The sequence below is a fragment of the Ursus arctos genome, unplaced genomic scaffold (genome assembly GCF_023065955.2).
Source record: "Ursus arctos isolate Adak ecotype North America unplaced genomic scaffold, UrsArc2.0 scaffold_14, whole genome shotgun sequence".
Lineage (NCBI taxonomy): Eukaryota > Metazoa > Chordata > Mammalia > Carnivora > Ursidae > Ursus > Ursus arctos.
In genome coordinates this window covers 7,962,135-7,981,867 of record NW_026622808.1, presented here as the reverse complement: position 1 = coordinate 7,981,867, position 19,733 = coordinate 7,962,135, and the positions used below count along the sequence as shown (strand labels likewise).

Below are 19,733 nucleotides of genomic sequence, written 5' to 3'. Positions count from 1 at the left end.
GAAATAATTCTCTAATCCCCCTCCTGCATCAAGGCCAAGGAAGAACTGGCACAGAGTCTCACAGCCGGCTGCTCCCCGTGCCCGGCTGTCCCGGTGCTGACCTCCTGCTGCTAAGGAGCCAATTGGGGGAGCGTGGGCTGGGGTGGGACACGGGGCTCCCCGTGCTCCCGGCCCCGCAGCCTGGGTTCCCACACTTGATGCAGTCAGCTCTGATTTTCGATCCACACCCCATCGAATTCCAGAGCTGGCGGAGGCCAAGCGCCTCCCCTCACCCCCGCTCCCCCTGCCAACTGGGCCAGATTCGTAGAACTCCACGTTTCCTCACATCTATCTATTCAACCACATCGTTTGCTGGTGATTTTCATTTTCAGTGACGGTTTCCATCGAAATCTTGTCTAGAATTCCAAACAAAAGCATTTTTTTTCCCCAAACATAAGGGATCCTTGATTGACTTGCTTTCTCCCTGTGGGTCTGTAGATGCTTCCCCACCCAGAGACTTCAAACAAATAACATAGCTAAACCCTGAGGGCAAAAGGGCCAAGACCATAACACGGAGAGAAGACGGCCTTTTCAACTAAGGGGTGCTGGGACAAGAGAGCCGCCAGCCAGAAGATGAAGCCGGACCCCTTTCTCACACCGTTTACAAACAGTACCTCGAGGCAGATCTAAATCCCCAATATAAGAGCCCAACCTGTAAAACTCTAGAAGAAAACAGGTGTCAATGTTCACGACCTCAACTTGGCCACAGTTTCTTAGGTAGAACGAAAGCCACACGCAAGAGAAGGGAAAAAATAATAATAATAAAGTCGACATCATCCAAATTAAAAACTCGTGCTTCAAAGGAAACCATCAAGAAAGTGAAAAGACAGGGGCGCCTGGGTGGCACAGCGGTTAAGCGTCTGCCCTCGGCTCAGGGCGTGATCCCAGCGTTGTGGGATCGAGCCCCACGTCAGGCTCCTCTGCTATGAGCCTGCTTCTTCCTCTCCCACTCCCCCTGCTTGTGTTCCCTCTCTCGCTGGCTGTCTCTCTCTCTGTCGAATAAATAAATAAAATCTTTAATAAAAAAAAGAAAGTGAAAAGACAACCCACAGAGAACAGAAAGAAATTTCTGCCAAACGTCTATCTGATAAGGGACTTTTATCTGGAAGACATCAGGAACACTTACAACTCAGTAAAATAAAACGACATCGGTAATTTAACTCGGTTACAGAAAAATGGGCAGAGATTCTGACAAGACCTTTCTCCCCAGACACAGGAAGCCAGTAAGCACGTGAAGACATGTTCAATACCACTAGCCTCTGGGAAAATGCAAATCAAAACCACAATGAAAACGCACGTCTCACCCGCGAGAAGAGCCCTGATGGAGAAGACAGATATTAGCGAGCGCTGGAAGGATGCGGAGGAATTAGACCCTCGTACAGGTGGGGCCGTAAAGCGGTCAGCGGCGTTGGAAAATCTTCTGGCAGTTCCTCGAAAGGTTAACCATAGTTACCATATAACCCAGCCACCAGCCACCGAATCCGTGACCTTCAACCCCGCCCCACCCTGCATAGATACGTATGTACAGGGACACACGCAGATGGCCACCTGTCATCAAAGGCCGTCCACGCAGCCGTGGTCTGGTCTCCACCCAGCATTGCATCCGAAGGAACCTCACTCAGGCGACCAAAAATTATTTAAAAGCAATTTGATTTTTTAGTCTTTTTTTTTTCAAGATTTTTTTTATTTTTAAGTCATCTCTACATAGACCCAACGTGGGGCTCGAACCCACAACCCTGAGATCAAGAGTTGCATGTCTCGCCAACGGAGCCAGTCAGATGTCCCAAAGGGGACTGGATCTTTAAAGTCTCTTTAAAAGGGGGTGGCAGCGCGGGGGAGAGAGGACTTCACTCCCAACTCACAGCAAAACTTAAAAGTCTTATTCACTCTTTCAGGAGCCGAGATGCCCTTCAACAGATGACTGGATTAAGAAGTTGTGGTCCATATATACGATGGAATATGACTCAGCTATCAGAAAGAACGAGTTCTCAACATTTGCTACAACATGGACGGCACTGGAGGAGATACTGCTAAGTGAAATAAGTCAAGCAGAGAAAGACAGTTATCATATGATTTCTCTCATCTATGGAACATAAGAACTAGGATGATCGGTAGGGGAAGAAAGGGATAAAGAAAGGGGGGGTAATCAGAAGGGGGAATGAAACATGAGAGACTATGGACTCTGAGAAACAAACTGAGGGCCTCAGAGGGGAGCGGGGTGGGGGAATGGGATAGACCGGTGATGGGTAGTAAGGAGGGCACGTATTGCATGGTGCACTGGGTGTTATACACAACTAATGAATCATCGAGCCTTACATCGGAAACCGGGGATGTACTGTATGGTGACTAACATAATATAATAAAAAATCATTAAAAAAAAAAAAAAGTCTTATTCACTCTTTCATACAAATCACAGGCAGTGGCCAAAACAGGACTCCTTCCTCCCTTTCTCCATAGGGTTTCAATTCCTCTCACACCCCCAAAGCTTGAGCCTTTCTCCCCTGAAGGCATCCTCCTCCAAAAGACAGACAGATAGACCCTCCCACATACATCCTCAAGATGAGTCCTTTCTCTCTTCCTCAAACTAGCCTTCCTGGGACACCTGGGGGGCTCGGTCAGTGAAGCGTCTGCCTTCGGCTCAGGTCATGATCTCAGGGTCCTGGGATCAAGTTCCCATCGGGCTCCCTGCTCCACGGGGAGCCTGCTTCTCCCTCTGCCCCTCCCCCCGCTCATGCTCATTCTCTCTCTCTCTCAAATAAATAAAATCTTAAAAAATAAAAAATAAATAAAAATACATAAAAAAACAAAACTAGCCTTCCAGATGGCTCCGACTTTAAGCCTCTGCCCATTACTCAGACTGGCCCCCCAGAGGAAGGCTCCCGGGACACGGCGCTGGCCGGAGATTTCTCCGGAACTACTAGAGGCAGGCCAGGCGGCGGTTACGAACGCCCCATCACGCCCTGCTGGCTTACGTTTGTTTGTGTTCCCGATTTCGCCTGTTGGTGTTATTTTTAACGTGTGCTTTCCTGTCTTCGCGTGGAGGAAACTATCTCGTCCTTTTCTCTCCTTTGCACCAATAAGCTCTGCTACTATCTTCTGAGCTCTGTGCCCGGCGAGCAGGCAGGCCTCAGAGCTGGGGGGGTAAGGGGGGAGCAGGGTGGGAAGCCCCCCCTCCCGCCAGCCCCAGTGGGGGGTTTTGCACTGCTCTGAGCTCCAGCCTGAAAGCAGCTCTGGGAACGAAATTTTCAGCATTTGATCCAAAGGGGAGAAGAGTGGCAGGAAAGAGCGGGGAAGACCTGAAGCCCGCAGGGGGAGAGAAGAGACTTTTTCCAGTTCTGAGTTGGGGTAGTTGAGAGCACGAGGGTATAAATGAGCAACTTGGCCCCCCCTGGAGCACGTGGGTGGGTCCCGCGCCTCATAAGAACACAAAGGGCTGTCTGAGGGAGGACAAGACGCCCTGAAATGAAAATTAAGGCAAATGCTTCCCAAATGTTGTCTGTCTTTTATTACTGAATCACGGTGTCACCCGTGGCCAAGTATTCCGTGACTAATGCCGACTCTTACAGGGGTGGTGTAGGGCTCGATGACCCTCGGGGACACAGGGCTTGTGGGGAGCTGCCCCTCTGTGGGGCAGGCCACACCACGGCCTGCACTTCTGGGCCGGGCCCCAGAGCGGAATTTCTCCCGCAGATATCCAAACCCAACCAGAGGTGTGGAGACGTGCTGGGGGGGGCCTCAGTTTCCCCCGACTCAGCACAACACAGGCCCCATCGCCCCAGACTGTAATGAGAGTGGCAGACACATTTTCTTCTCGCAGGAAGAGCCAACTAGCTGTCCCTACAGGAAACGTGCAACTCGCCAGCACACCCCGCGAGTGCCTTCTTCAAACTGGACCCCAAATCCGATACCTCCCACCCCATCTGCAGCTGTCATCCCGGACTGGACCACCATCTCTTCAGGTCTGCCTGTCTCCACCCACCACCAGCTTCTAACCACTCTCCACAGGCAGCCAGAGTGATTGATTTAGGACAGGAAGCAAGGTCTTGCGTGACCTGACCCTCCTCGACCTCTCAGACCTCAAACCCTTTCCCTCGCCTCCGGCCCACTCGCCCAGCTCGAGCTGCATTGGCATTGCTGTTGTACCTCAGGGCCTTTGCACATGCCGTCCCTCTGCACAGAACAGTTTTCCCCCAGACCTGCACCCGGCTCATTCCCTCCTCTGCTCAAATGTCACCTCAGTGAGGTCTTCTCTGACCACCCCACTTAAAAGTTAAGCCTGCCTGGACCCTGCCTCACACTCCACCCCTCACCCTCCTTTATCGATTTTCCCAGTGTTTCTCTGTTCGTTGTTTGGGATGTAAGCTCCAGGGTGCAGGGATTGGTCTACTTTGTTTACTGCTGTGTTCCCAGCGTCTGGAACAATTCCTAGCACGCTACAGTTGCTCAATCAATATTTGTTGGACAAATGAGTGAATGAAAAACGAACTGCTGGTTGACGGTCTCAATGATCACAGGATCCCAGGTCACGGGATCACGATGCCCCCAGACTTCCTTTTTTCAAGGTTCTTTTGCAGATGGGAAAGCATTGAAATCAACGTGGGGAAGAGACTATGGATTCGTCCTTATCCTTCCAACTCTATGTTAGGAAAGGAAAGCATAACTACACCCATTTTACAGATCAGAGAACGCAGGTGTGGGGCACTGTTCAGGGGGAAAATGAAACATACTGCCTTGTCCGAGGTCAAATTCATAATAAAAAAACCAAGCTAGGGGCGCCTGGGTGGCACAGCGGTTAAGCGTCTGCCTTCGGCTCAGGGCGTGATCCTGGCGTTATGGGATCGAGCCCCACATCAGGCTCCTCCGCTGGGAGCCTGCTTCTTCCTCTCCCACTCCCCCTGCTTGTGTTCCCTCTCTCGCTGGCTGTCTCTGTCCCTGTCAAATAAATAAATAAAATCTTTAAAAAAAAGAAAAAAAAAAAAACAAAAACAAGCTAGCACTAGAATCCACGTTCCCAGACACTCAATCCTATGCTCTTTCTACCGAGTTGCCTCTGATGTCGACATTCAGTCCTGCTAGGAAAACTAGGAATATTGGTAATCGTATTATTTTTAAATAAAACTGTACACAATCATCTTGAGAGATGCTGGCCATGCACCCTTTGATAAAATTCCACATCTATTTGTAGCTTCAAAAATACCTCTCCTTGGTATTAAGACCAGCTTCGTCTTAGACTCACCATAAGGACACAGAATAACACACATAAAAAGGAGATTAAAATGCTAAATCGGAAATACGCATGCTATCTAAAACCAACAGCCAGTATCCGAGTTACGAGGAAACCCCAGGGGAATTCCCATTAAAGACGGAACATGACTATTTACTAACATCCTTCTGGAAACACAGATAATCAATAACCAATTTTAAAACACAATTTAGTTTTATTCACAATAACAAGAAGGCAGATCAACTTCCTGGGAATGAACTTGACGCAGGGAATACACAAGAAGCCATTTATTGAGGAGATAAAGTGAGACTTAATTATGGGGAGATGTTATGCTCCTGGATAGTGTCAAGAACTACAGATGTCTTACCTTCCATCCAGGAGCAAAGCGGGGCCCTCGACATCCGTGAATAACGCTCCACAGAGAAGGTAATGGCATCATTATCCCCGTCCTCCATGGAAAAGGCATAGATCAGTTTCCCTAAATTTAGGTCATTCTGATACCCCAAGCTGCTGTCTTCCCACCACCTGGCTGTGTGATGGACTTCTAAGGTGTGAGCCTGGCCACGCTGAACGTCATTTGCCAGAGCTCATTTTCTGGAATGTTCTGGGTTAGGGCACACCATAGGAAGATTCTGGGGAGTTCTGGACGGCAAAAAGCAAATGGCAGCCACCCCGCAGCTCATGCAGGCTGTGGCTGACATGTCCCAGACCCTCCTTCAGCTTCTCTGACTCAGGGGCCAAGTGCGTGGGGCTCACTCCAAGGCCAAGGGGCCCGGCTTCTGTAGGGTCTCCGTACCACCAAGATCAGAGGCAACTTCAATCCATTCCCACGGGTCTCCCGCTCATGACCCCCCTTCCTGACTCTGCCTGTCCTGTGGGCTTCCAACTCTAGCTGTGGAGACAACAGCCTAAGACCAATTCCCCGTAAAAACCCTCCTTAAAAATGTATGTACTTGTGTGTGTGTATGTGTGTCTGTCTATACGTCTGTCTGTCTACGTGTGTATGTCTGCGTGTACCAACATACAGCTACGTCTATGTGTCTCCCACGGACCCTGACCTACTTTTGGAATTCCCTGATTTGGGAGGCTGCCCACAGGCCACAACCAGGGGACAGCCGAAGCACTGCTCGAGGGAGGGTCCACACCCTTAAGCTCTGAATTCTCTCCTCCAAAGAGCCCAGCTCCAAAGAAATCAAAGGGAGTGAGGGGGGCAGTGGGGGGCATCACCCCAAATGTGCAGGCCTAACAAGACAGAATTAGAGGCAGAACTTTGTAATCACGCGGACTCCAGGTCAAATCCCACTTCTGCTAAATACTAACCCAAGTTGGGACCCCTGGGTGGCTCAGTCAATTAAGACCTTCGGCTCAAGTCATGATCCCGGGGTCCTGGGATGGAGTCCCACATCGGGCTCCCTGCTCAGCCGGGAGTTTGCTTCTCCCTCTCCCTCTGCCCCTCCCCCCAACTCCTGTTCTCATGCACTCTCAAATAAATAAATAAAATCTTAAAAAAACAAACAAAAAAAAAAGGTACTAACCCAAGTGGCCCTGGGCAGGCGCTCTGTGAGTCCCTCCCCTTTAAAACGGATACAATAAATTCCTTCCAACACAGGGCTGCAGAGATGGTTAAATTTTAAAAAACTGTTTTAAATAAAGTATAGTACGCATTCGTTATTTCTGTTCGGATTATCACTCTTCGGAATCATTTTCTCACCGCTCGCAGTGGTGGGTGAGTAAGTATACCTAACGAGCCAGGGACGGAGGATATTATAAAGTCGTACAGTTAGTCACCAAGACAACTACTAGAACTAAAAGCAGGCTGTAAACCTTTCCCATTATCAGAAGAAACACACACACACAATAAAGTCAATAAAACACACTATATAGTAAGTACACAGCAAGTTAACTACGTATTTTTAAAGGTTTAAACGAGAAAACCTAACATAAAACAAGAACACTGAAGCCATCGTAATTCTTACAGAAAACGGTTTTCGGAGGTCCCCTGTGCATTCCAAACGTGCATAAATTTTACTATTTTCTAAAATCCCAGGCAACCTCGATCAAGCCCTACGGTTCTGGATGTCGGCACAGGCTGAACTCACAGGGGTGCCGATGAGCACAAAAGAGTGTGTGATAGGAGCTGAGTTGTGAACCCCACGATGTTTGTGTATGTTGAAGTCCGAACCCCCTAGCCTCAGGCACATGACCCTATTTGGAGGCAGGCCTTCAAAAAGGTGATTAAGTCGGGGCGCCCAGGTGGCTCAGTCGGTTAAGCGTCTGACTCTTGATTTCAGCTCAAGTCATGATCTCAGGGTCATGGGATCGAGCCCCGCATCGGGCTCCGCGCTCAGCATGGAGTCTGCTTGAGAAGCTCTCTCTCTCTGCCTTTCCTTCTGCCCCTTCCCACCCCGCTCTCTTGCTCTCTCTCAAACAGATATAGATAAATTTAAAAAGTGCCAAGAGGTGATTAAGTCAAAATGAAGTCATCAGAGTGGGCTCTCATTCAATAGGACTGGGGTCCTCACGAGAAGAGGAGATTAGGCCCCCCAGGCACGGAGGGGAAGTCACAGGGAGAGGCCAGCCACTTCTCACAGGCCAAGGAGAGAAGCCTCAGAGGACATCAGCCCTGCCGACACTTTGACCTTGAACTTCCAACCTGCAGAAGGGAGAAGAAATAAAGGTCTTGTGGAAGCCCCCCTTCATCCTGCCCAGTCTGTGCTACGTTGTTCTGGCAGCCAGAACAAACAAGGACAGGGGCTCTTGTCTGCTGGGCTCCAAGGACACTGTCCCAGTTCAAGCTGATGAGTCTGGAGGGGAAAGCAGCCCAGGGAGCAGGGGCTCAGGCAGAGCCAGCCCCATCCCTAACCCTGACTTGGCCCGGGGCTGAGGAGGGTCAGGGGCCCCCACCAGACAGCAAGCTTCACACCACAGCAGCATGGAGGAAACAGACCAGCACCCTCCTGAAATGTGATCACAGGAGACTCTCGTAGGGCCAATGACACCAAGGGACGGGGGACGCGGGGGACTGGTCCCGTTTCGGCATCCTGTTCGAAGCTGAGAAATCTGCCGCTGTGCCCACTTGCACTCCTCACTGTTTCTAAAACAGAGCCAGGAGTGTGTCCTGCCCACAGCGGCCGAGGAGCTCAGTGAAAAGTGCCCAGGAGGACAGACGGACCCCGCCTCTTAGGGGCAGTGCCGGGCCCAGGGAACCAGCCCCAGACTCCGATCACAGCATGACCAGGAGGCCTCGGGATAGGCATCTGGGAGCCTGGGTCTATCAGAGTGATTTGCATGCCAAGTTGGGAGATGGGTCCAAAGCAGCCAGCCCATCTCTGCAGAACCCCTGATATCAGATAAGAAAGGATCTGGAAATGAATGTGTTCACGCACAGCAATGGATGTTAAATTTCTAAGAAAAAATACAGTCTTTCTTGAAGCAAGAAGAAAATTATATGGCAGATACGAGCGGCCAGATTGATCACTCCTGCCTGCCTCCTGACCAGAACCTTCTAGAAACCAAACCCCCCAACAGACACCACCATCTAGGCGAGGAAGGGGGGGAAGCACACAACAGAAGCCCCTTGGTACCAAAGATCATGGGCGTTTACTAGAAACACATATGGCAGTTCCTGAAAAGGAATATGGTCGGGCCATTCCACCGAGACAGTGCGAGAAAGGCCGGCTCCCCCAGGCAGAGAGTGGAAGACCAAAAGGAAACCCACAGCCCATCGCTGGCACTGCGCCTTGTTCAGCTCAGAGCTCCACACACGCTGCCGTCTGGGGCTGTCTGCCGGGGGCACGGGGACAGGAAGTGGTAAGGAATGCTCCGATGGAAAGAAACCATCTCTGTGCACGGGAAGCACTGGGAAGGACGTGTGCGAAGAACAAGAGAACCCCCATACTCCTTTGCAGTAAGTCATACTCAGGTTAGTCTAAGTGAAAGGTGCCCAGGGGAGCCCAGGCAGCATGCAAGAGCCTTTGCTAATACAGTGAGTTAAGGAAGGAGGCAGAGGCTTGGAGGAACTTGACCTTGAAGCCCGCCCTGCCTGGTGTTGTTGTCAGAACTGAGGCTGAGACCCCCAGGACCACGTTCTGAGTTCCTACCTGGGCATGTCAACCCAATCGGTGGCCTGATTCTGGCTTGGGGGAGAGGGGCAACCGTGGGTCCTCTGCTCCTGCCAGGGACACCACCCCCACCTCTGCTGAGCAGATGGAGGGGCTGGGTCAGGACGGGCAGCCAGAGGCAGCGTGTGACTATGGCTTCTGAGACCCCCCACCCCCCAGAAACGAGGGCCATCTCCTCGCCTTCAAAGGGGTGTAAATCCCAGAGCAAAGCCCTAGGGCTCGGTGAAGGGAAGAGGCACATTATTCTATCTCTGTGGGACAGCAAGAAGAACACCTCAATGATGAGAACTTGCCCCTGCTGGTCCAAAGCCAGGGTCTTCCTGGGAAGGGTCCAGAGCATGAGCCCCAGGGCCTTTGAACCAGCAGGCATTCATCATGGAAGGGACCTCAGGGTCGTCTTCAGAACCGGGACGGATCTTCCTATCTTTCTTTACAAAGCAAAACCCTCTCAAGAGATGGGGAGGGAATTCTCCAGAGCCTTGCCCCTCAGAGAGGGGGCCACAGACCAGCATCACTGGGAACTTGCCAGAAATGCAGATTCCCAGGCCTTCCAGGTGCTGGGAAACTGACCATCTCAGTATAGAACAGTCCGGACACATCACTGCCGAGGGGCAACAGCTCAAAAGAGCTCTCGTTTTCCTGCAGCGAGATAATAAAATTTCCTTATTTTAGGACTTCAGCTCTTCCAGAATCCATGCTCCTTTGAGTGTGCTAAATTGAGATTTACCTATTAAGTCAAGAATTTCCATAAGCACGGAGGAAGCCAAAACCTGTATCCATACCTACCCAATTCACTTGAAAACATCTTACAGTGTTTTCATCAGGACACTTCATCAGACTTGCCCAAGATGCACTGGGTGGATGTGTCTGGGTTTTGGCTTATGAATAAATCGTTGTTTTCATACTTCAGGCAAAGCCACAGTACTGGGGTTTGGGTGTATTTTTTTTGGTGGAGGAGGGATGTAGGTGTCCATGGTGTCTAATCCTAGTGAAATATAAATACACAGCTGCTTCCCTGAACTTGCAGAAACTCTCAGAGAACCTCAAATAAGTTGCTTTTTAAAAACACTCCCACAGAAGGAAACATCCCAGAAGTTTCTGTGAATGGTTTTCCGTCACCCAGCTGGACTATTTACCAGTTTGGAATCCACTAGCGATTTAAGAGTCACCGGAACATCCCTGTATTTCCTCGTACGGCCCAAAGGGAGACTCTAAGACCAGCCGAGCGGGGTCTACACAAACACAGAAGAAGAGACTTCTGAAAATATATTGGATAACTGCACTTGTACACACAGGAGGGGGTGGGGGAGGGGGGTTCACACGGCCATTCTTCTCTCTCTTGCCAAAGATCCAACTGTGATTTTATCAAAGCATCCCAAACCCAAGCTCCAACTCTCTAATGTGATTCTTAGAAAAAAAAAGAAAAAAATCAGGATACTCTTATCTAGATTTTAAAATGAGTACAAACAGGGCCAAGAGCTCATAACAAAACAGGACAGAACTCCGAGTTAAGACATCCGAATGCTCGCTCCATCTGTCCTAAGCTAACGGCCACTTCTTAACCTGGGGCAAATCCCAAATCCCAGGGCTCCCGTGTCCTCGGCCATAACATCAGGATGGTGGAAGGAGTAAAGGGCCCGTCCAAGCTCACAGAGGTGCTGTGAGAGCCCATCACTCGTGGCCCTGGAGCTCACAAAACCTCAATTATTACCTACAACAGGCATTTTTGACCAGGGAGCTTGGGAAAGAGAGTCAGAATCATCTGGTTTTTGTGTCTTCTAATTTCTTGATTGCGTTTTGGCGCTGGGGGTAAGGGTGGCTTTGCTGGTTTTAGGTACCCTGGGCTCTTCACCCCTATCCCTCTGATGACCCTTTACTGCTGGTCAAGCATCACCGTGGAGGGGGGCAGGAGTCTCCCTCAGGGCACCGCATCCCTCAGGCGCCTGGACGAACCCTCAAGCCAACTTCCTGCTCCAGACGTTCGACAGAAGAGGGTCTATTTTTAAGGGGGTACCATATCCCATCTGGTAGCATTTTAGAATTCCACAGCCAAAGGATGAAAACACGAAGGTATAGTTTTGCAGCTTTCATAAATAACATTTCAGAATTACGGATTAGGGAAGCCCAAGTGGCCCAGTCGGTGAAGCGTCCGACTCCAGATCTCGGCTCAGGTCACGATCTCAGGATGCACCTTGGAGACACCAAGATAAGAGAAAGCAGCCAAGCACAAAAGGACCCAGAGCGCAGGATTCCATTTATATAAAAAGCCCAGAACAGTTAAATCCGCAGAGATGGACAGCAGAAGCTTCGTGGTGCCTGGGGGGAAGGGAGGGAGAATGGGGGTGACTATTCATGGGTATGGGGTTCCTTTGGGGGGAGCTGACTGCTTTCTAAAGTGAATTGCTGTAGCTTTTATTTTGATCCGCCTACTAAGTAAGATACCCTCTCATTTTTGGGGGGATTTCCCCCAAGGTAGGTTACCAATCTGGGAGGAAGTTACGAGTTGTCTCATAGTTGATACACTCGCAGAGGAGAGCCAATTAGAGGTGAGAGACGGTGCCCTGTGGACATTATGTGAGCCCCTGGAGCCAGTCATCCCTGAACTCCACCCTAAAACACGAGCTCATAAATTAACCTCTCCTCCCCCTCTTCTTTTGGCTGAAACGTGTGGACTGGATTTCTGCCACTTGCAACTTCAAGTCCTGGCCCTTTTTCCCTTCCCTCCTGGAAGGCAGCGATGATCTCTCATTATTATGCGGTCGGCACTGGCTACAGCATTCTGGTGGACTATGGTAGGATTAATAATAGTGCCCAGTTTCTAGAACAGCACTTCCACGTGAAGAATTGATTCCATAGACACTTATCTCTTAACCCTTATTGCTCCCAGTATTACCAGCTTAATTTTACACAGGCTGAAATAAGGCCCACCCAGACGGGAGTGACTCATTCAAGGGCCCGCAGCCAAGATCTGAACTGGGGTCCATTCCCCATCTCCTGGTGCTTCATACTTCACTCCACAGGGTACACGGGACCAGCTTAAAGACTATGCCGGAATCACAGAAGAGAGAGATTTGATCTCTGTCTTCAACATGGGACCCTTGATCTCAGGGTCGAGCGTTCAAGCCCCACGCCACACATACAATTTACATACATACATAAAAATTTTTTAAAAATAAGTAATACATAATGTTTTATAAAGAAGACAAAGAAACCCCATGAACCACGGTTCTAAATTACTTACACGTATTAACTCCTTCGAATCTTCCAACAATGCTACGAGGTAAGCCCCATTATTGTGCCCATTTCACAGATGAGGCAACTGATGCACTGAGAGGTGTGAGCAGATTGCTGCAGGGGAGAGGGACCAGGCAGGGATTCAAAACAGTTGGAGCCCGTCGGGTTCCCTGTGTTCTTAAGGACCATACTATGCGGCCTCTCAGGGATGCTCCGAGCCGGCCAGAAAACGTCTTCGTTACAGTTGGACAGAGGTGCTCAGTGCACTGAGTTCTAGGAAAACCCTCCCTACCCGCCCCGGAGAAACATCTCGTAAAAAGTGAAGCCACCATCAACTCAACCCGGGCTGCCCACCAAACAGACACCTAGAACCCACACGACGCTTCATGGGACCGTCCACTCCCAAAGTCCTACTGCGCGTCTGACTTGTCCAGACGACAAACAAAACCTGAAATAAAAAGGCTTCTTCTCTCTTCCCCTGATCCCCCCAACACCCTTCCTTCCCGATACCCATGTCCTCAGGCTCTCGTCCAGCTCTGCCCTATTGAGAATGCACAGGTCCTAATAAACTTATTCATACTAATGTGTAAATGGTAAGTTTCAAACAGCGGTCTCTGTGACAAATGGCCAGCCTCCAACCAGAAGCGAACTCAAGCCAACCTCCTTGGCTCGTTTCCCACAGCTATCTCAAGGATCAATTTGGAGCATGGCTTCCCTCCCATTTTCTCTGTCCTGGTGGTACCCTCTTCTCTCCCTCCCGCTCCCACCCCGAAACTATTCCATTAAGCCCTTTCCAGTATCAGAGAGCCTGAGGTTAGCCCTAAAGCAATGGCTCTCCACTCTTAACTACACACCAGAAACATCCAGAGCTTTAAAAATATGCTAATGTCTACGCCCTGCCTCCAAGGCATGCTGGGTTAACCCGGGCCCCAGCAATGGGTATTTTTTAAATAACAATCCTGTTGATAGATAACAATGGTTGCCGGTTCCTCTGTGCTGAGCGTTATTCTAAAGCTTCCGTTTGTCTATTCATTGGAATTAAATACAACGCCCTACGAGATAGATCCGATTATGGTACTGTTTCCAGATGAGAAATCCAAGGCACAGAGAGGTTAAGTCACCTGCCCAAGGTCTCCAGCACTCTGGCTCCAGCCTCTACACTTGGAACCACTCCGTCCCAGAGTCAGGGGTGAGCACACGATCGCCAGAGGTCAAGTTCCAAGGGCAGAACGTCTCCTGGCTCGGGCACCTGGCTTACCCTCAGCCCCCTGTACACACAGCCTTGTGCCTGTGGAACTTTCTCGCCCCACGAGCCAGCCTCTGTGGGCTGGCTTCTTCTCCAACTCTGCGCAGACGCTCCTTGTTCAGCTCATTCTTGGCTCTGCCACCATCTCCCTCCCTCTCTCTCTTTCCATCTCTGATAACATCTCCCTCACGAGCAGACTTCTCGGGTACCCCCATCCTGGGGAGCTCATTCTGGCTTCCCCCACCTCCCGGCCCCACGATTCCTCCAAGGGGCTTCTGTTGCTCCCAGCCCCCAGGTGGCAAGACCCAGGAGTGCCCCCCTCCCAGCTTCCTGACTTAGGCCCAGCAGAGGAAGGGTCTCTATGTCTGAGATCCATACGCCCCCCCATGCACTTGATTTGACTTCAGCTCCTAGGTCAAAGGTCCCTTCCAAACTGACAATGAGTTTTAAAATATATTCCTCCAGAGTGAATATCTGGGATCTACCCTTGGCCCTTCTCCTGCCCGCTCTGTGCACCGAGAGGCTGACCTGTATGGATTGCGTGTGAGGACCCCCTTGTCCACCAGCTTCCAGGTCGGCTCAGCCAATGGGCAGGCAGGTAGGAGACGAGGACAGGGGAACGAGGCCGGGTCATTTCTCCAGGAATCTGTCTGCAGGCTGTGGCGTGGCTGTGACTTGTCCCCACCAGGCTGCCATTACCCCACCCCCGATCTCTCTCTCCAGTTTCCTGTGGTTGCTCCCCGCTCTTGTCCCCAAAGGCCTGCCTCCCCATCCCCCACCCCCTTCCCCACCTGTGCCAACAGTCCCTCTTTAAATTCCCCACTACCGCCACAATGGCTTCTTTCCCTCTGGACCCTCCTCCAATGGCAGAAATCAGACACAACCACCACTGGCCCACAGGCTCTTTGGGAGGCCCGGGGGCATCGCATCGTGGGGACCACTTCCCCCTACCCAGTAGCTCCCTCCCAAAATGACAACTGATAAGAAACAGAAAACTCAACGAAGTCATGGGCGACCTCGTCCCCCATCTCCCTCCATCCCCCCTCAAGCCCATTCTTCATGACAAGGCCACACGTGCCTGGTCATAGGAGGAGACAGACAGGGCCCCAGGGAGGAGGACCAGGAGGAAATCCTCTCTGCTTGCAACCCCGCAGTGCTAGACCTCCAACGGGGCTGGGGATGCTGGGGATGCTGAGGACGGGGCCTAAAGCCCTGGAATTCAAGACCCGCCAACCCTGTAACTGACCAGGGAAATCATGTGTCAAAGATCCATTTGTCACCCGCCCTGAGAACCTCCACCCTTGCTCTGGCCCCCTCACTCCTCAATAAGAGGACAGGTCTGATGGGACCACGGGGAGCTCAGAGTCACACTTCCTCTGTCAGCTGGCTGGCCAGATCCGATAAATCTGCTGATGATTCTGAGTCCTCCCGCTAGACTAACACTCATTGCAAAGAAAGTCACAGAACGGATGGAATGATGAAAAGATAAGGCGGCAAGCCACAGGCTTCAAAAGCTCCCTTGCTTTACCCAGTTTGGGGATGAGTTTTTAGACAAATCAGCACTTCCTTGCTGGGAAGCCCTTTCAGGCTGTGAGCGCACGTCCCCAGTTCATGGCAGGCACCCCAGATTAATACTGTCACAGGAATACACTCTTGGGCCCTCCCACCAGTCAACTCCTTCCCTCATCCCACCCTCACCGCAAAATTTTAAAAGTCGTCCTTAGGCAGGTTACAAAGACAGGAAACCCAAAGGGCCAAGAAGACTATTTAGAGGACACTCAGCATCCTTAGTTACCAAATTAAAATCACAGGGTGAGGGGCGCCCGGGTGGCTCAGTCAGTTAAGCGTTGGGCTCTTGATTTCAGCTCAGGTCATCATCTCAGGGTCGTGAGATCAAGCCCCGCATCAGGCTCCACACTGAGCCTCGAGCCTGCTTGAGATTATTTCCCTGTGCGCCCCACCCCCACTCATGCACACGCTCTCTCAATAAAATAAAATAAAATAAAATAAAATAAAATAAAATAAAATAAAATAAAATAATAAAATAAAATAAAAAATAAAATAAAATAAAATAAAAAGGACATCAAGTAAAACTGTTACAGGATCGTATAGAGCTGAAAGACACCCCCAAGAACAACTCCCTTACTGTCCCATTTTTCAGGTGCTGGGAGCTGTGGCTCAGAAAGATTAAGAGATACTCACCCAAGTTACCCAGCCAGTGAGGACAAAGGCTCCCCAGGACCTGGGAACCCCAACTCCTTTGGCGGTCTCTCCATCCTTGCCACCGGGCAAAGCCCGTCAGTGTTCACAATATGGTACTCTCCCCTACGATGTGGAAAGTGCATGACGTAGTTGTTTTAGACCCAACACAAAGGGTCATAAGCCACAGAACCTGAACCAGATTGTTTATTTTTTTTTTTAAGATTTTATTTATTTATTTGAGAGAGAGAGAGAATGAGCAGGGGGAGGAGCAGAGAGAGAGGGAGAAGCAGACTCCTCTGCAGAGTGGGTTCCATCCCAGGACCCCGGGATCATGATCTGAGCCAAAGGCAGATGCTTCACTGACTGAGCCACCCAGGCGCCCCAGAACCAAACTGTTTTAGACACACACACACACACACACACACACACACACACACACAATGGAGGAACGGCAGTATTTACTGGCCTACATAACTCGGGAGCACAGGAGTGCCTTCAGGTACTGATGGATCTAGGTGCTCAAACAATGTGATCTGAGTTCTGCTTTCTTTTATGTTACCTTCATTCTCAGATGCTCCCCAAGCATTAGCATGGGCGGTCATGGCAGCTCCAAGTTTATAACCCTGCTAGTTTAACAATGTCGGGGCGGAGGGGGAGAGCAGCATGTCTTTCCCCAGTGTACAGCAAAAGGTCCCAGGGAGGGGGACCAGCAGCAGTCATGTGCCCGTTCCTGCATCACGATGGCCAGGGCGAGGTAGGGGGGAGTCAGGTCAAGCCTGCGGCATGTGTGCACGAGTTCGGGGTAGCACCAGGTCCAACCAACCGTTCACGATCCATGAATCCACTGCACCTTCGGTCTTCCGTAGGAAAACTGAGGCGTTATTACCCGAACAAAGAGAATAAGAGACAACATACAACAGACACCTACCACAGCAGATTTCTTCCTCGTCCCCTAACTTCTGCATTACAACAGAATGCCACCACGTCACCGGGAAGGAAGGTCACAGACTTTGACCTTGAGCTTCCCACAGGCTCACATTCCCACATTTCAGCTGACCGGCCAACAGTGAATCTGGACAGACCACCCTCGTTCCACTCCATGATTAAGTATCATACGTAAGTCAAATGCGCCCTCCAGTCCCCGCCAGAAACATCCAGCGAGAAACGCAGACGCGGAAGACAAAATGTCAGATTTGCCAATCTGCCTCCTAAAACGTCTTCCCAGCATCCTCGCGGAATGCTTCCAGGGGCTCTCGCTCTGAAGGCGCGAACATCCCCAGGCACAGGCTGGGCCCCTCTGGGGGTGCAACTGAGAGCAGTGACTTGGCTTGCGACCATCCCTGCTCTGGCAGCCAGGCCTGGGCATGTGGGAGCTGCCCAGTGTTAGAATCACACAGCCTGTGTTCGGAGGGCTGGTGGATTTGTTTCGGGGGGGGGGAAATCACATGAATCCCCTCTCTCTCTCTCTCTCTCTCTCTCTCTCTCGTAGGGAGCTGCATATTTTATGAATGGTGTGAACCACTCCTGGCTGTCACTTCCTGAATATATTTGAAGAACTTCATTTATCCTGCGAGCACCCTGGGGTCCCCATCATGCTCACTCTTGACAAGCTCTCCGGGGGAACTCGTATCGCCTGATATTTTAAGCGAAAATAAGAAGAAGAAGAAAAATAAAAGGCCCAGTTTGCTTCATGGGTCATTTTTTTTTTAATTCGAATTTTTTTATATCGCTGACCATTTGTCACGATGCTTTCGCAGGTGGGTTTAACATGAGAGAAAACAGAGCCACGCCCATCAGTCTGTATTTTTCTATGAATCCCTGATTTGTTATAAGAAAAGAGCCTATATTTTTCACCTAGTAAAAACGTTTTAGAGAGGAAAATATACGAACAAGGTGTAAAGAAATAGTATCTAGATATAAAAATGCTTTAGAGGGACGCCTGGGTGGCTCGGTCAGAGAAGCGTCTGCCTTCGGCTCAGGTCATGGTCCCAGCGTCCTGGGATCGAGTCCTGCATCGGGCTCCTTGCTCAGCGGGGAGTCGCTTTTCCCTCTCCCTCTGCCTGCTGCCCCCCTGCTTGTGCTCTCTCCCTCTCAAATAAATAAGTAAAATCTTTTTAACAGAATGCTTTAGAGAGGAAGACACGGACTAGCACGAAGCTGCAAGAAAGAAGAGCTTCCTCACACATTTCAGTCAGCACCTGCTAACTACTGTTCTTTTCATTCCACGTCTCACACCTCAATCCGTCCAGTCCACATCAGCCACGAGGGCGGTGCTCTGAGCCCGGACAAGCCCCCGGCCCCCTGACATCCTCGGCATTCCCAGAACCCTCTCAGCAAACCGCTCCCCACCCCGCCATCTCCCCCTTGTCCCTGCTGCTTTACACTGAGACTTCGAGCTCCGGTTCAATTGCACAGACCTGGGACCCCGCCTGCCAGCCAGGTGCCCGCAGACACCATGCTCCACTCATGCCTCACCTGCCCAGGGAGCACATGAAAAGCACTCACCTCACAGCGTGTATGGGCTAAATTACAGAATGAGGGTAAAGCGTTCTCACAGCCCCTTGTCTGGGGCAAAGAAAGTTCTGGGACATAACAGAGGTCACTAACAACGCCGCAGCACTGCCACCCATCGGCCCCTCCCCACCCCTTAATTGCTCAGCTTCTCACTCTCGGGTGCTCCCTGGAAGCCGTGGGGAGCTTCACCTGGTCTGACGTCCATCACCGGCCTGGGTGCGGCTGGGCACCCATGTCAAGCTATGTGTCCCAAGGTGCAGCCAGGATCACAAGCCTGGCTCTCTCTGTTGGGAGGAAGCTGCCCTCCGACAGGCTGAGCGACTTCCTCTTGCTTCTACAATAGAGAAGGAGGGGTGCCTGGGTGGCTCAGCGGGTTGGGCGTCTGCCTTCGGCTCAGGTCATGATCCCAGGCTCCTGGGATCGAGTCCAGCATCAGGCTCCCCGCTCAGCGTGGAGTCTGCTTCTCCCTCAGCTCATGCTCTCTCTCAAATAAATAAATAAAATCCTTAAAAAAAAAAAAAAGGATCATCCATGTTGTTGCAAATGGCAGGATTTCCTTCTTTCTCACGGTTGAATAGTATTCCATTGCATGTTTATATATATAAAATATGTATATATTTAGATACATGCCTAAATGTATACATTTATAACATATATAAATCACAACTGCTTTAGCCTCCAGCAAGCACTCAGGTTGTTCCCACATCTTGGCTACTGTGAATAACTCTGCAATGAACACAAGGGTGTTTCCTTTTACTACTGAAATAAATATTGATGCTTCTCTGTCACAATGTATTTCGTTTCCCCAGTTACAATATTCATACATATTATCTGAAGGAAAGCGAGGAGAGGGGCTAACTGCAGAAAGCCCAGAAAAGCAACCATGCGCACTCATCGTCTCTTCACTCAGCAAGATACCACCCGCATTCCAATGCATGCTCCCCCACATCTTCCTTTATATGCACACACGCACGCACACGCACACCCATGCACACGCATGTGCACACACCTGTTTTTACACAAATTCGAAATTTTATTGTGCGTGTTTCCTAGCTTGCTTTTTTACGTAATACACAATGAACTGATTTTTTTTTTTTAAAGGAAATTATTGCCTATTCTGCCTCGTGAGTGAAAGCACGGGATCATAAAAGCA

At 50.4% G+C, this 19,733-nt stretch overlaps 1 protein-coding gene across 1 annotated transcript in view; it reads right to left on the bottom strand.

Moving 5' to 3' along the window:
* GAS7 (growth arrest specific 7) overlaps positions 1-19,733 on the bottom strand; it is a 202,859-nt gene that overhangs the window by 156,719 nt on the left and 26,407 nt on the right. The gene's annotated exons all lie outside the window — the stretch shown is intronic.